This window comes from Camelus ferus, chromosome 6 (assembly GCF_009834535.1).
Source record: "Camelus ferus isolate YT-003-E chromosome 6, BCGSAC_Cfer_1.0, whole genome shotgun sequence".
NCBI lineage: Eukaryota > Metazoa > Chordata > Mammalia > Artiodactyla > Camelidae > Camelus > Camelus ferus.
The window spans coordinates 49,322,918-49,341,424 of record NC_045701.1 but is presented as its reverse complement, the minus strand read 5'-3'; the positions used below and the strand labels follow the sequence as shown (position 1 = coordinate 49,341,424).

The 18,507-nt window shown below is 34.1% G+C and overlaps 1 protein-coding gene and 1 long non-coding RNA gene across 3 annotated transcripts in view; one reads left to right on the top strand and one right to left on the bottom strand.

Moving 5' to 3' along the window:
* MDGA2 (MAM domain containing glycosylphosphatidylinositol anchor 2) overlaps positions 1-18,507 on the top strand; it is a 690,959-nt gene that overhangs the window by 387,368 nt on the left and 285,084 nt on the right. The window lies entirely within an intron of this gene.
* On the bottom strand, positions 15,500-17,693 carry LOC116664266. Its single transcript, XR_004320687.1, has 3 exons — positions 17,510-17,693; positions 17,453-17,455; positions 15,500-15,510 (listed from the first exon to the last, which is right to left on the bottom strand). It is a non-coding gene; the product is annotated as an uncharacterized LOC116664266 (long non-coding RNA).

The window sequence follows — 18,507 nt, the reverse complement described above, 5'->3', positions numbered from 1 at the left end:
ACTGCTTAATAATTGTGTTCTGGTAAATTTCCTCAAAGTAAAGATCCAGGCAAAGAAATGATGATATGTGTCCGTATGTCCACTGGGGAAAAAAAGAACAAATGGCTTGTGATCTTAATGACAATTCACTGAGAGAGACAGTATGCTGTAGTTTGAAAACTCTGAGTTAGAAAATTCACTATTTGTTTCCCTTTTTTCTCTGAGTATGAAGCAATGTTTTCAATGAGAGGGTGACATCTGGAAAACAGGGACTTTGAATAGTGTGCTTTATGGGAGTGAAATTCTACTTCATGTGGTATTATATATAATGACCCATTCAGTATTCATTCAACAAACAATTCTTAAATGATGTCGGTATGGCAGATTCTTTGTGACTCTGTGTTGGGAACACACTGTTATACAAAACCAGCACCATTCATATCATCAGAAAGAATATGATCCCACATATTATAGTTAAGATACTTGTTGTAGTAGCTGAAATGCTGAGATAAGATTGAGAAATCATGGTTCCATGTCTTCTTATGCTGGCCATAAGACTTGCTAAATTATGAATTCAATAAAGAAATGACGTTTTTGGATCTCAGGGTTTTTTTTTTTTCCCCTTTCTAAATGAATAGACTAAAATATCCTTAATCATCATCACAATTTTTGGATTGTTTGATTATGAATGTTTTATAGAGAGGATGCTTCAAAGTAAACAGAAAACATCTGAGTGAAGACTTTGAATGTGTGCTGGGGCTTAGAAGAGAAGAAAAAGCTCTAATACATAAATATTTATTTTCCTTCTCTAAGAACAGTTCTAAATCATTATAATGATATTTCAGTAAAGATTTTCTGGATGCCTATTAGGTTTGGGGATATTAAAATACATAAAGTATATTATCTGCCCACTAACAAGTTACAGCCTCTTTTTGAAGTAAGATGTAAGATCATAAACACAAAGATGTATTACAGAAATTCAGGGGAAGAAGTAACCACTAAATATTATCTTGATTGAAGGAAAGGCTTGGAAGAAGGCTATGAAGAAAAAAGACTTAGACCAGTTGAGGTGGAGAAGGGAGAGCATATCTGACTGGGAGAATGGGACTGGCCAAGGGTGGATGTGGCAGTATGTGTGGTGTTGTTCGGGGAGTATAACTCTATTATATTGACGGGAGAGACTGATTTGGGTAAAGGTTACAGGGTAAATATTTTCTGAATATTTAAACAGTGGCCTGGAATGCCAACTTAAACAGTTTGTTTATCATCATGTGGGCAATGAGGGGCCATGGAAGATTTGCTGAGCAAAGATACGTAGATAGTTTGTATTGTGGAAAAAAAAAATTCTGGTAAAAGTGTAATGGATGAAGAGAGAAAGCAAGAAAAGCCTCATTTTCTATACTTATGACTTGGGCTACTATTATTTTAAATAGCTTGTTTGAGTTGTCACAGCATGTCGGTGGCACAGCAGGAATTAGAAATTAAATCTTTTCACTGTGTTGGGTATCAATGATGAAATATTCTTAGAATGAAGTAATGTTGGTAATAAAGAAACTCTGGTAAGTTTTCTTTTTTAGCATGTTATTTTTCACCAACTCAGCAAAGCACTGTGAGCGTGAGCTGTTTTAAACTACTGTCAATAAACCAATTTATTTAGTGAGCATGCATTTTTGAGGCTCTATTCTTTATAAAACAATACTAAGTGTAGAGAGGGTGTTGCAACTAACAGGAATTAGAAAAAAGAGTGAGAGTGTATCTTTTTAAAGAACCAAAAATAATAGTCTCTCTGCTCTAGTTTGGAAAAGAATGCAAAATCTACCTGAAACGAAGTAACAGATTATGATATGATTTGCCAGTTTACATTAGAAGATTTAATTTTTCTTTTGTATTTCATGATTTCCTTTCCCACTGAATTTGTTTTATTTTATTTGAAGGACATGTAGACACAGACCACATATCCTCTGCAAAACTTTATGATAAAGGTCATTTTAATGGATTGTTGCTGCTGAATTTTCTCATTGTAGAAATTTCATAGCCATTTAGTTGGGCTTTTATATAGTCTCTTCTTGCAAAGTAAGCATGAGGTGTTGTGCTAAAACAGGAGTAAATCACTGTAATTGGTAATTTTAACTACAACTGATAGAAGAAAAAATGAGGTGAAATGACCCTACTCAATATGCATAAAAAGTTATTAATTAGTAAGCCTTTTAAGGAAGATTGTATAGCTCTTTCAAAATGTTCACTATGTATGAGCTCATTTCTAATTCTGTGGAGTTTTTTTTTAATATATATATCTCCATATTTTTCCAAATATTATACTGTGCCAATCTGAATTTTTCCTGTTGACACCTCTCACCTTGCCTAAAGGCCCCACATATATTTATCTGCTTCTTTGTAGCCAGAGTGTGTCTGGAAGTGTTGTTGGAGAAGCTTCTGTCTTTCTCACAGCCCTCAAGTCACATTGTGGTTCTTATCTCTGGTTACATATCTTAATCTCTTGTGGACCTTTGAAAAAATTTAAGGATCCTTAGTCCAATCCCAAGACCTCTGGTTTCAAAACTAGGTATCTGCCTCAAAGTTATGCCCTTTTGACACTCCGTCAAAGTCCAAAGCTCTTCCTCGGGGTTTCTGAAAATCACCCTAGTTTCTAGAGCCTTCTGCCTCCCGGACTTCCACTTCTCTGTCTCTGTCACAGTACAGTCCTGTTTCACCCAGTCAGGAAGCATGGGCCATTTGATTTCACACAAAACTCCACAACCACAAAGCTTCCACGAACACAGCAGACTTTACTGAAACTTGTCCACGATGGAGGCAGAGTTGGTCCCAGCAATACCAACAACTTTACCTGGGCCTGGTGGAGTCATTGATCGTCTTGTGTTCCTTCAGTGTATTCAGATGTCCTGTGTCTTCCTGGTACCTCTCTCCCCTATATTCTTCTCCTCTTTCTTTCAGGACCAGTACAGCAGTCTCTCCCCCATTGCTACCAACTCCTACCTCGTGGAAAACAATGTCACCTTTCTCTGAAGCCTAGTAGGCTCTCCATCCAGTCCTTCTAGTTTCACATTCACCTTGAACACATAAGTGTATTTTCAAAAGAGTGATCTCATTAGGGGAACCAGTGTCAGACAGTATATTAATAAAATCCCTCTACCTCATCACAGTTACATAAGAAGTATCTGGATCTCTGTAGCTGCATAGTGCCTGGTCCATGACTGATGCTGTTTACACTGTTTATTAATATGTATATGTTATGACTATAAAAGCAAACCTTTACCTTCAACTCTAACATGACAAGTGATAACTCTTTTCAGGTATCTAAAATACCTGAACTGGAAGGAAAAGAGTTATTTTCAAGTATTTCAAAGATTTCTCTTGATATTGTATTTAGTTATTTATTGTTACAGTAATTTTGTAGCAAGCATTTGTTCAACCATCATGTACTGAGAATCAATTATGTGCCACTAATCTTGGCACTAAGATCAGTAGAGTGTCATCCTTATAAGTATAGACATTGAACTAAGTTGCTGGATTCCAGTTCTGGATTTACCCTTGTCAGTTCTGTGAATTGTATAACCACATAATCCATACATTTTCACTCTCTGAACCTCATGTAACTAATTTGAGCATTGTTAAAATAGAGATAATAATAATAATGACAATGACAATGATAACAATACCAGAGTTATATGGTCGTGGTAAGGACAAAATTAGTTAGGGCATATAAAGTTCTTAGGTCCTTGGCTCACACAAAGTCAAAGCTCAGAAGGTCATCTCTTAATTGCTATTGACAGGTGGCATGCTAGGGATGTAGGAGACTAGGGACTGGTCTCAAGAAGAAAAGTCATCATTGTCAGCATTGTAAACTTTACATGGATTGATGCCTGAAAAGAGGCACTTAAAAAAAAAAATCAGTAAGTTAGTGGACCACTTCCAAGGATAGAGATTGTTCAGTGAGTTAATCTAATCTCAAAAGTCCATCTCCATAATTACCAGCTTTATGATCTTGGGCAAATTACTTAACTTCTTATTAAAGGGTAACAATGATATCTAATCCATATAGCTGTTATCTAATTATCACAACTGCATTTACTAACACTAATAGGTGCCTACTATTTGCTTGGCAAAGTGTTGAGCCCATTATGAAGATTTTGCTATTTTATTCTTTACAGTTATAAGGGTTTAGAATGGTGATCTACATAAGAACTCAATAAAGGATATATAGAAGAAAAAGCATAGGAATGCAAAGAGGCAGTGGAATGTATCATATTGATTTTACTTGTTTATGCGTAAGTATAAGAGACTTAATCAGACATATAAAAATAATTATATCACTATTAATACTATTACTACTCAATTAACAATGATAAAATATAATCTTTCATAGCATTTAATATGTACTACACACTGTGTCAAGTACATCGTGTGTTAATTCATTATATATGCACTTTCCATTTTACAGATAATGAAATTGAGTAGAAGGAAAGAAAAATGATATAAGACAGCAAGGATATTTGATGGGATTGAGAGTCAGGAGGGAATAGAATAAAAAAAAATCCGATAGGTAACTTGAGGAAGAATTAACTTCCTTGCTTTGTAATACAAAGGCAGACAAGAAGGAAATAGAAAAAGATACAGATAAAGTAGGCTGGCAGTGGCTGGAAAGGTGAAGTTCATATCTGTTAGCCGTTTTAATCTACTGAAATAGAAGATGAGTTATTTGGTGAGAATGTGGGCAGAGGCTGGGTGAGAGGTCTGAAGGAAATTCTGAATATTTGGAGAAGTTGTGAGGCATGGGAAATGCCATTTATCTGGAGGAGGGTAGCTTGTGAAACATCATGAATTCTTAGTTTGATCTGTAGGTATACCAGGCACAAGAGAGGGAAAGAAGAGCAGTCCCACGCAGGAAAAGAAACAAACTGGGTTTACAATTGCAGAGATAGAATGCCTTTGTGTGATCTCAAGGTCCAGGTGATAATCTTGTTAGAGGGTGGCTGAGGTGGAGTGAATTACTATCCTTTCAGTAGAGGGTAGTTAAGGAATTCAGAGCTAGTGATGATAAATGCAGTGCTGATATGGATATTAAAATCACTGAGTTTGATGTCAGGAAACATGGTGGAGAGAGGTTGTAAACTAGAGATTAAAGAGTTCCTCAAGAAGCTGATGAAGCACACATTTGTTACACATTTTGGTCTTCTAAAACTTCTGAGTAACAAATTCACCTTTCTGTTCTTAGCAAATGGATCTGGATTATTATCAGCCAGTTGAGAATACAGGACAAAGTAACTGTCAGTTATTCAACAAATACTGTACAATTATTATGTATTTGGCATATTATGATTGTTCTTCAATCTGCATGGTATCAATGTAGTACCCTAATAAGAATCAGGAAGCTAGGCTTCATCCAATGATGTCATTACTTGTATGACCTTAGATCAGCAGTCAACTGTGAAATGAGAGAATTCAAAGAAATAGTTTTCTTGGGTCCAGTCTAGCACTGGCATTCTATTGTAGCCAGTCATTTATAATGAAAACACATGGTGTTAAAACAACAAATTAGTGAATCCAAAAAATTAGTAGAAAGTGGATATCTTCAATAACTTTTATTTTTCTACCAGAGATGCTTACTTTAACTTTGTTATAATGCTTTGTCAAATTGAAAGAACAGCACTATGTAATAGTGTTCTTGGGATAAATAGCCAGAATTATTCGAATGTTAAATTAGGAAAGGAGAAATTGCCTAGATGAATTTTTTCTTTGTTTTACAGTTAAAATGTACAAATATTTTAAATTAAAAAAATGTATATGTATGGAAGAGGGAGAGAGAGAGAGAAATGGTGAGAAGGAAAGAGAGATAGATTTATCTTAAGGAATTGATTTCCATAATTGTAGGAGCTACGAAGGCTGAAATTTGTAAGACAGGCCTGCAAGCTGGAAATTCAGGTGAAAGCTGATGTTTCAGTCTTGGAGCCCAAATTCCACAGAGTAGCAGGTTGGAAACTGAAGCAGGGCTTCTATGTTGAAGTCTTCAGAATTTCTTCTTCTTTGTGAAACCTCAGTCCTTTGCTCTTAAGGCCTTTGACTGATTGGATGAGATCCATTCTTATTATAGAGGGTAGCCTCCTTTATCAGACTCTACTAATTTATGTATTAGTCACATCTAAAATACACCATCCAAGAAATATCTCGACTGATATTTGACCAAACAACTGGGCATCATAGCCTAGCCAAGTTGACTCATAAAATAGCCAGCAAAGTTATTTCAGTCATTTTGGGATTTTATTCATTCTTCATCCAGATGTCTCATCAGTTCATTTTAAATATTACAGACAGATAAAATAAAAGTTTAAAACCATTAATAAATAATAAAATAAATCAAACACTTGAAAAATGCAGCGCTATATTAACAGCATTCTCATAAACTGTTAATCATAATTATATTAATAGGGGGTTGATAATCATCCCATCAGTTTACCAATTTTTTTTTTTTTTTGGTAAGGTAAAGTAGGCACCATTAACTGAAGTTCGACAGGTAAAAACTAGCCATCCAGCCTATTTTAAACAGATTATGATTTCAACCATTCTGTTTTGGATTAAGTCACAAATCCATTCTATGTATAGCATAAAGTTATACTGTCACAGAAGACAATGTGCATTTTACACACATGCACATATCAATAGGTAGAGGTGTAATTACTAGCAATGGATACGTTTTTGGTTTTTTTTTAAATAAACAGAATTGCAGTGTAAGTGTATACCTGTTGATTCCTTGATTAATGGTATTGTTTAACAGGGAAATTAAAGACTGAATGTGTTATCATAATTGTACAATACTAAAATCATATATGCTGGACATTGTGGTACTTTTCTCTAATCTCATTAAGATTCATCAAGAAGATACTTATATAGACATGCCTACATTTAAAAGAAAATCATTCTTGTTGCTTGAAAGCATATCATGGACAACACATTCAAATGTGATTGTTTTTATGTTAGCTTGAAAAAAATCTCAACCAATTAGTGTGATGTTGCTATACAATCTCAGCCCTCCAGTATGATGTTTATATGTTTGAATTCTTTCATTGTGGGTCTGGCTTGGTCACCATGGTAGAATGGATTCTAACTACCAGTGGTTATTGCTAGCACCTCTCACTGTTATCCTTTCTCCTATAAACAGTTTTCCCCTGTTTATAAGTACAGTAACAGCAGTTTTATGAGACTCTAATTTTCCCATCACCCCTATTCTTTGAGACTGCTGAATACTATATACTATAACTCAGTGTAGCCCTTGAACAGATTTCCTTTGGAATCAGTTACTATTAAGTCATGGCAGTTGTCATGGTGAGTGATTACTTAGGTATGCAAATACTAAAAATTAATTTTTTAAAACTTGTGTTTACTCTAAAAATCAAGGTCCTGATAATAATATTCTTTACCCTGAAACTTGTAGGGTAGAGTATGTAATAATTTTTTGAAGGGCAGGTGTCAGTCAGTTGGATGGGGCTGCTGTAATAGTACTGTAGATTGGGTAACTTAAAAAACAAACATTGATTTCTCACAATTCTGGAGACTGGGAAGTCCAGGATCAAAGTGCTGGCAGATCTGGTGTCTAGTGGGAGCCCGCATCCTGGTTTGCAGATGGCCATCTTCTCCCTGTATCATCATATGGCAGAGATCAGAGACTGAGAGCAAGTTCTAGTGTCTTTTCTTATAAGATCACCAGTCCTGTTCACGAGGGCTCCACCTGCATGACCTAATTACCCTCTAAAGACTCTACCTCCTAATCTCATCACTTTAGGGGTTCAGATTTCACATGAGAATTTGGTAGGGGGGTGACACATTCAGTCCATAGCAGTAGTGAACCCTTATATATTATAAAAATGCCCAAATTGTGGATTATGATACATGAATCCAAAGTTGAGAGGATACTTCTGAGTATGAAAATAATTTTTAGTTTTTTTTTTAAATGTGAAGTTCTCATAAACTCAACTACATTTAGTTTCTCTAGCTTTTTAAGGTTATGCTGCTGTTTCTCTGCTTATATTGTTAGGCATGTTATCTAAATTTACTGTTCAATGTACAGTATGTAGTTGCAAAAAATATAAGCTTAGAAAGCAGATATTATGTTTAGAAATACTGACTCCAACACCTAGAAGCTGTTTAATCTTAAATAAGGTATTTAAAGCCTCTGAGCATCTGTTCTCTTATATAATAAATAGGAATAATGATTCCTATATCTTAGGGTTCTTGTGAGGATTAGATAAGAAAATGCAAATCAAGTCTTGGCCAGTGTGTAGAATAGAAGTGATTAGTTAATGCTGTGTTACAGTAGTAAGGTAGTTAGAATTATTGTTCTGGGTTGAGCAGATTTTAGAAAAAGAATAATGGTACTACTATTGCTGTTTCTACTTCGACTACTATTAAAGTGTTCCTACTACAAGTACTTACTACATCTTTTGTAATATATTCAGTGAGTATTGGTTGTTTCATATGACGTGCTTAGTGCTTTACATAAATTTCTCAACCCAAGGGAAAATTAGTTACCATATCCTACAATATTCTAGTTCAGTCTAAATATTAACAAAAAGCAGGAAGCATATTTTCTTTTTATGAACACAATATTCTTAGAAATTAAGTAGCTCACAAAATCATTACATAAAGATCTCCTTATTTTGGAAATACCTTTGTATAAGCATACTTAACTTGTCATATATATAAAACTATATATATATATATATAACTATATATATATATATAGTTACAGTTATGAAGTCTAAATGTCTAGAATGTCCTCAAATAGAATATATATAAAAACTGTCATTAAATTAAAATTAGTCTTGATATTAAAATGCTCAAAAATCATAATTTGCTGATTTTTCTATTTGTGTAGGTTTTTATCTCAAGTGCAGCTTTTAATTCATTATGTTCCTTTACTAGGCAGAGTTTCCAGATGGCTATCTATAACTATTTGCTATAGATCTCATGCATTTAAGATACCATCCACAGAGCGAAGAGAGTACACAGTTTACTTAACACATTCCTTAGCTATCTTCCTAACTTCTAATTGTCAGTTACAGACTGAACTTTTTTTTTTCCTTTTTTTTTTTTTTTTTTTGGCTGACTTTGAATCCTTGTTGTCATAGCATTTTAAGTCCCCATCTCAGAACTGTGAGTAAACTTTGTACATGTTAAGCCTGTATTCATCATTTTCTCGTGGCCCAATAAAACTAGTTCATCAAGCACACCCTGCAGTGAAACATAGTACAAATTCTGAGCCTTAATGTCTTCACATATTGGTAATAGGTGTTTTCAGAGACTGGAATTTTAAATTAATTGTAGGATTTAAAAGTACTCCTAGGGAACATAAGAATATTTCCTCTATTCTCTAGTTAAATTGCAATATTATCTTTGGACTGTTAAGCCATAATTTTGTTGAAAAGAAGATGCTTTTTGTAGTGGTTCAATAAATGTAAAAACTTGACAACGTTTATGGAAATGTGAAAACTAAATACAATCATTGAACTTTAAAATATAAGTTAATGTGTGCATGGAAAAAATTACAGCTTGAGGCTGAAAGAATGAAAATGCTCACCCCACTGGTTTTAAATATAATATGTACTACCTTTGTTTAACCATTATACTGAGGTTTGCGCTAAAATGCAAGGATTGTAGTTAAATGCACAAGAGAGAAAATGTGAGAGTTTGTGTCTTATATCAAACACATTCATATCACAATCATTCCAGAATACATAAAATAAATAAGAAAGTAATATAATGTAATAGGAAACACGAGAAATGCATTTGGTCCTGTCTCTATATTTAATAGCTAAATGGCTGTGGGAAGGTCATATAGTGTCGTTAAAGTCCAATTTTTTTTTTTTTTTTTTTTTTTTGCTGAAAAAGTAGTAATGGCCTCACAAAGTTGTTGTGAAGGGAGGGGAGGGAGGAGGAGAGAGAGAGGTTGAGTGATTCATCTGATTTCCTAATTGCAATCCCAGGGCAACTTAAAACGTCTTTATCTGTGTGCTATCCCTTTATCTGAATCTTCAGTTCAATACCATAGTTTTATTGTGATTTTCTGGTTTCTTATGAGCTGATTGCTTTACTTCATCAGACCCAAGTTTTTATCTTAAAACTGTGCTTCGTAGAGAGAGTCCAAGGGGCCAGTTAACCTAGCTGAATGAGAACTCTTTGATTCCAAGAGAAGTCTTTATAAAAAGCACAAAAATGTCCATGCCTCAATACTGTAAAAGGGGGAAAATATATCAAATTAGGTGAATTAATTGAAATTTCTTATCAAAAACCAACTGATGATTAAATTTTGATGATGATTAGACTGATGATGCAATATATATGTTTAAAGTAAAGCTGCTTTGAAAACACTTTATGTAAAAGCCTTTATTATTGGTTATTCAGCCAAAAAATGGAAAATTAATGATCCACATTCTTCTGAGTGAACTTGAGCCTGGACCTTCTGAATATGTTTTTTAATTAAATCAGCATTTCACCTCAAAATATTTAAAAGCATTGTTTCTGTGGGTGGAAATTCTTTCACTTAAATTTCAGCTCTATTAAACGGAATAGAATTCTATTATCCAGGATACAGTATAGTATATAATGCAAACACAAATAAATATCTAGAAAAAATTTTTTATACATTTCTTTGAAATACAGTGTTCTGGGCAAGTGATTATCGAGTTACTTATTCTGAAGAGAGTTAAAAAATATATTCTGCTGTTTATCTTAGTGGTTAATGGAGCAATGTTCTACATCTTATTAAAATGACTATTTGACAAATATACTCTAAGAATAATTGAATGGAAGTCTACTACTTAGGAGCCTATCTTCTTACTATGGTCTCCTATTTTTATAGTATGTTTAAAGTAATGTTAGGCTGAAGGGGGTCAGTAGGTACAACTTCTAGTTATAAAATAAATAAGTCATAGGGATTAAGATACAGCATGATGACTATAGTTAATAATATTGTATTGCATATTTAAAAGTTGTGATGAAAGTAAATCTTAAAAGTTCTCATCACAAGAAAAAATGTTATAACTTTATTTGGTGACAGATGGTAAATAGACTTACTGTGGTGGTCATTTTACAGTGTATACAGATATTGAATCATTATGTTGTATACTTGAAACCAATATAATGTTATATGTCAGTTATACTTCAATAAAAAAGTAATTTTATAAAAAAATAGGTGGCAAAGTATTAAAATGTCATTTTCAGGACAAGAGCCACCAAGATGCACTCAAAAAAAGGCATGCACACGTTTCCCTCAGTCTATCTTACACTTATCTGCATTGGTATTATCATTGCTTTGCCTTAATATTAACTACTAATTTCAAAAGTTCTCAATATCTGCATTTGCGTGCAGTTCAGATTTTAAATGAAGAGACCTCATTTATTGCATAGCTAAGATGGTTGCTTTCTTCAGTATGCTCAGTAAGATGCAGGCAGCCAGTTACTCATTATCTAGGGTGGCTTTTTCATTTACATCAACTGTGGCATTCTGCACCTTTGATTAGCATCTAGGTTTCTCTGCCTCCTACTCACTCACTGTGTGCTCCACAGGTAGGTCCATTTGACTGTGTTTTAACTTTGAAAAGGAACGCTAAAATGAGTATGTGACATTCCTAAGGATTTTCTGACTGCAGTGCATTAGGTTTATCATTTAACCATGGTGTGTTTATTAATTACAATAGTTGAGCAGCAGATGAAAAAACAAGTAGACAATTAGCAACCCATTATTAATGGGAAAATTTAAAAAGCATTATTATTCTTAGTATGGTATCCTATTGTTTTCGTGGACATAGAGTCATTTTCTAGTAAAATGTTTTGGATGAAATAGAAGCAGGTAATAGACAACTTAATCAAATGAATATGTTAAACTGTAGATGTGACAATCAACACTTCTGAAAAGATAAAATGGCCCTAAAATAGCTTTTTTAAAATAGTGGATACTATAATTAAAGTTTCTAGCATTGTCTCAATTTTTTAAGACTCAGAAATCAATGGTTTTATATAGAAAGCACTTTTTGTTCTCTTGAAATAAATGGTACTAGTTTATTTAGGGTGAAGTTGGCAAATAATACCTTTAAATACTTTCATAAAAGAAAAAAACATTATGGCAGGTTTCTAGGGTCTTTGTGTTATTTTCAAATTTCTGAAGTCCTAATATACATGGAATTCTAGTCCTGGAGGAAACAAACACACACATACACACACACACACACACACACACGCACAGATGTGTGTGTATACACATATATAATGTATGTATATGGTATATGTAATATAAAATGTATATGTCTACCTATATGACTTTAGCTAAATACAAGTACTACAAATATTTTTTAAACTTAAATATCACTTGTTAACATTTCATTTAAAATACTATCCACTTTCCCCAAATCAAATATAACAGCTTGAAGGGCAAGTCTCAATATGATGCATTTTGAAACAGTTGCCTGAATTAGTGCCTCCTAAAAAACCAGGGAAAGAACTACACTAACTGACCCCTAACTGTATTGTTTAAAACAAGATTTTGAATAAAATTGGAAACTCCATTGTACATACACGTCTCCTACATTGGATTTTCCACTATATTACCCCAGCAAGTCATAGTTGTATTCTGCCGTGGATGTGAAGAGAAAATTGATTTAGGTAGTTCTGTACTGAGCCATTACCCCTCCCACTGGAAAGATTTCTGTTGATAAATTTTATTTCATTAAGAGGGGAAAGAAAAGAAAAACACTGTAGTTTCTATGCCATCATGATCTTCTGAACATTGTGAGACTAAATGTTATATAATGTCATACAGATATGGCAATCCCATAGAGATGAATTAATTTTTTTTTTTACATAGCCAAAGATAATCTTTAAAGGATTGTGCCATGTCTGAGAACTTTGACTTTACATTCAAGTTGATCTGTGAAGCAATTTATTGAATTTGCTGATGTTTATACATTTCCACCGGAGATTATGAGAAAAATTCCAAAGGATACCCGCCTTGAAAGCAGATGTATTAATATAGTACAACATGTCTTGACTGCCTAATATTTCAGCTGAGAGGACAGGCAGGCATTCCAACCCACGTAATTGATTCTGACTTGGCTTGCTGTCCTGGGAGGCTGTGTATATTGCTGTCAGAGAGACTTACTACACATGCATGCTATTTGACCACAGTAACGTTGCAAAGGGTCATTAGGTTCCAACTCCTGGATCAGCAGGTGGCCATTTCCAGATACTACATGGAAACAAAAAGAAGATGCTGTGTATTTCAATTTGCACAGGATCAACTGTAGCCTCATTTTGGATGTTATAGCAGGTCAAACTGATTTGAATTAACTGTTGCCTGTTTGTTTAGTAAATTTGGAAGCCAGGAGCCTGAGCACTTCTATAAGACATTGCAGCCACCCTACAGTGAAAACTACAGATAAATGAGAGAAGCAGTGGGATTTGGCAGACAAGTGAAATTCCAGAGAAGTAATCGAAAGAGTGACATTTTACCAGGGTCTTAGAGCACAGCCTCATTATTTCTTTTTATTGCTACACTGAGGTGCTTTTTAGGTGTTAATTATTACCACATCAGTGAGAAAGACCACCAAAAATGATTTCAAACGTATTAAATCCATCTCCTACCTGACATAGTTATTGCATACTTAAGTCTGTACTCTTCAAAAACCATGTATCTGAGCTCTGCCTCTCATATTAAGGGTTTAAATATAAATTGAAATCCAGTAGCCATTTTTATGATTTAGGAAACAATTTCGGGCTTAAAATTAAATGATGCTTCTTTGCCTAATGGCACGGGCATGTTTTCAGTCATCATTAAACTTGCAAAACAATGATGGCATTTTTATTTGAGAGGCAATTGGGAGGAGGACAAGTGGGTGAGTTCAGACTATCTCCTTGTTCTACTTGGAAGAATAGAAATGACAGCTGACTCTATCAGCAGCTGTGGTTGCCAGGAATTTTTTTTGCCTATATTTTGTGATTTTGGTGAATCTTAAAAAAAAGGTAGTTGAGTCAACTATATTCCATGGCTGTGAGGTAGTAATCCCCATGCTTTCTTGTCAAGTCATTCTGGAAGGAACATTTTCACTAAGGAGCAATAAGATGGCTTCAGACTGCTCCTGCACTTGGGGAACAATAATAGCAGCAACTGATAATCAATTGTTGGTAAACTTTAGTGTGTGTTTGTGTGGATGTGTTTGTGTGTGTGTGAGAGAGGATGAAAGAGAGAGAGAGAGAATATGCATACCACAGAAGGGTAGAGTGAGATCAGGGTTGCAAACTCAGGGTACCAGAGCTGCTGGCTCTCCTGTTCACTTGCCTTTAATTGAAAACATCCCAATCAAGTGAGCCTTCTTTGGCAGCAGCAGCAGTAGAACTTCTCATGTCTAAGGCTTGCTTACACTGCCCTGAACACAGAGTCTGGCTGAAGTAGGGGAATCGCCACAAATATAACCACCACAGACTTGTGCTGTTTTTACCTGAAGTTCAGTAGTTTTGTGAGTAAATGTTTCTCAATATGTTGTATGTCCTAAGTCAGTTTCCAGTGTTGAAATATTTGTTGCCTTCTTTGGGAGAGGATTTGTTGATCTTGCTCTGGCATGCTCTTCTCCTCTAATCATCTCTTTGAATATATCAAAAATATTTCATTTTTCTTCTTTTAAACTTTACTGTAAGAAGTATTTTTACATTCCCATAGTCCAGTTTATTTTCTTTTCCTAAGAATAAATATTTATTTATTATTGCATAGTAGATTACTTAAAAACTTAGTGGCTTAAAACATTTATTATCTCACAGTTTATGTGTGTCAGGAATTTCATTGTGGCTTAGCTAGGTCTCAGGCTCAGGATCTCCCAAATGGCTCTAATCAAGTTTTCAGCCAGGAGGACTGTCGTCATCTCAAGCTTTGACTGAGGGAAGATTCACTTTCAAACTTAAATCACATGATTGTTGGCAGGCTTCGCGTTCCCACCGGCTATTCCTCAGAGATAAAAGTTCCTTGCCACATGGCAGCTCACAGTGTGATAACCAGTTTCCCATAGAACAAGCAGGTGAAAGAGTAAGAATGGACACCCAAGAAGAGAGCCACAGTGTCTCTGTAACATAATCTTCGAGAGGAAATCCTGTTACTTTTGCTGTATTGCTAGAAGTGAGTCACAAGGTCCAGCCCACACTCAAAAGGAGAAGCTTCCACAGAACCAGAGAGGGGGTTATCCAGATTCGCTTTTGAAGGTACTTACTACAAATGAGAACTAGTAACCAATGGCTTTCGTGCAAAAAAATGGCAGTTTACTAAGTCATTTTTTCTAAGTGGGAAATCTATTTTCCCTTCATATTTTCACCTAAAGTGATTATCTTTTTGTAATTTGATGGAGTATTTGGGAACATAAAAATTTATAGATAATAGAACAAATACCCACGTATCTACATCCTACTTTATAACATAACGAGGCCAGCGTAGCTAAAATCCCCTACATACCCTTGCTTTCTTAGGCATAATTGCTCTTCTGACTTTGGTGTTCTTCTTTTTAGTATATTTATTTATAATTTTATAATATATATGCATTATTTAACAATATGCTATTATTTTGATTGTTATAAACCTTGATAAATGGTCCCCCTATTTTATCTATTTGTATGCTCCCAACAACATATGTTAAAGGTTTCTGGAAAAAGCATTAACCATAAAGAAAAGGAAGCACGAAATATTCATTAATAGTAGAATGGAAATGAAAATGATGTATATTCATAAAATTAAATATTATACACAGTGAAAAAGAATGAACTGGAGTCACATATTAACATGGATTCATCTCACAAGCCTTAAATTGAAGATAGAATGTTTTAAATAATACATGTTTTCACTGAACTATTTTTAAAGTGATTCAGTGTTATTCTTAGTTACCTGTTTCAAATATGTATAAAGAACCATTTTTATTAGATAACTAAAGATATTATGTTACCTAATACTTTATTGTTCAAGTCACCAACGAGTTATCTGAGGTAATTAAACAGAATATTTCTGAAAATCTCATGCGAGTGCAAACTTTTTAATGACTAAATTCAAGCCTGTCCTATGATTATGCTTATTGTATATGTTAGATATTGGCAGGATTTATATATCCATTCAACTTGAAGTTTGTTGCTCTGGAAACAAACCATTCTTTCTTGGTCTTTTTTTCATATTTTATTCTGAATGCTTAGACAGTTGATAGATGACGCATTTGTGCCCTCATCTCCCCAACCCATTTTTCTATCTAACAATTGGGAAAATTGCAGCAGCTGTGGCTAACTATTTACGTTGAAAATAATAACATGCGTAAATAGGATCTTTCTAACTCTTCATTATTGGCAGCAGAAATAAGTGAGAATATTGGCCCAGCCTCATTATGGAAACAGAGCCACATCGAGAATAAGATAAAACAAATGATTATAAACTCATAGCAAAACAAGAGAACAAATTAACAAAAGAAGGTGGTAATAATGTAATCAACAATATATGATAATCCCAGAAAATCAAAATGATCCAGTAAAGATACTTCTTTAGAGAGGCTTGGGCTCCATCTGTTGATTTACAAATTCTGAATAATTTGAGAAGGTTTGAGTGACAATCAAAAGTCAACTCATGTTTAAGGCACATCGAGATTATCAGTAAGAGTATATGTTAATAGCATGGGTTAGACTGTCTGGATTTGAAAATCACTTAATAGTTATGCAACCTTGAAAAGTTTCCTAAATGCTCCAAGACTGTTCCCTCACGTGTAATCCTCACAGCCTCAGGGGATTTCTGTTAGTATTAAGTGACACTATTTATAAAACTAGTAGAATAGTAAGTAGTCTATAATAAGCATCCTATAAATATTAGCTTTTATTATTAGAAGAAAAGAATGTGTGATTTTCCAATTATTGGAAAATGGCTAATGTATCACTTAATGAAAATAACTATATTTCTGTAACAAACTATGCTCTATTCTGTAATCATCTTTTCTCCACCATAAGCTTATAAAATATTATTCTATGTATTTTCTAAAGGCTTTGAAATTTTGATGTTCATTTTCAGGGCTTTTATATTAAGAGTCTATATTTTGTACGATGTCAGTAAAGATTTGCAGTGATTATCTAGGGTCACATAACTGAAAGTACTCACAAAATTCCACAGCTTTAATAAGAGTAAAAATATGACACAACAGGATAAAGAAAGCATAGGTCAGCATAGAGAGGTCAACAAACAGAGTGCAGCTCCCCAGGGTTGTTTATTGGCTGCATAGGAGGTACTTTTCTTCAGATTATGTGTGCATCATATCTTAAATTGTGTGATCAGTTAAACCAGATGGAAACCATCACTCTACATAACCCTGGGCAACGTAGATAAGCTCATCCACAGGGCTTCAAGAGAAGTTTCAAACTTTTTTTTTTTTTTAATTGTGGTAAGACTACTTAACATGAAATCTACTCTCTTAATTTTTAACTATGCAATACAGAATTGTTAAATATAGAGACAATGTTTTACAGCAGATCTCTAAAACTAATTTAGCTTGCATAATTGAGACTTTATGCCTTTTGATTAGTAATTCCTCATTTTCCCTTATTCTCAGCCCCTGGCAGCTACCATTCTACTCACTGATTCAATGATTTGACTAGTTTAGATACCTCATATAAATGGAATCACACAATGTTTGTTTTTTATGGCTTGCTTCACTTACATAATGCCTTGAGGGTTCATCCACATTGTGTGTTGCATGTTGCAGGATTTTCTTCTTTTTAAAGGCTGAATAATATTCCATTATTTGTATATACCACATTTTCTGTAGCCATTCATCTGTCAATGGAAATTTATTTGTATCCACATCTTGGTTATTGTGAATAATGCTGCAGTGACATTGCAGGGCTAATATCTTTTTGAGATTCTGATTTTAATTCTTTTAGATGAATACTCATAAATGGGATTGCTGGATCACATGGTGGTTATATTTTTAATATTTTGAGGAACCTCCATACTGTTTTCCATAGTGGTTGCACTATTTGGCATTCCTACTAATAGTTTATAAGGGTTTTAAATTCTCCACATCCTCAGCAACACTGTTGTCCTTTTTTGTTTAATAACCATCCTAATAGGTGTGAGGTGATACCTCATTATGATTTTGATTTGCATTTCCGTGATGATTAGTTACATTGAGCATCTTGTCATATACCTGGCCATTTTTATCTTCTTCTGACAAATGTCTATTCAACTTGTTAATCCATTTTTTAATAAGCCAAGTTTTTTGTTTGTTTGTTTTTTCCTGTTGAATTATATGAGTTCTGTGTATATTTTGGAAATTGACTCCATATCTGACATATGGTTTGCAAATATTTTCTCCCATTTTATAGGTTGCTTTTTCACTTTGTTATTTGTTTTCTTTAGTGCAGAGTATTTTTAGCTTGATGTAGGTACACTTTATTTTTTGCCTGTGTTTTTGAGTCATATCAGTGAAATCATTGCCAAGACCAATATCGTGAAGCATTGTC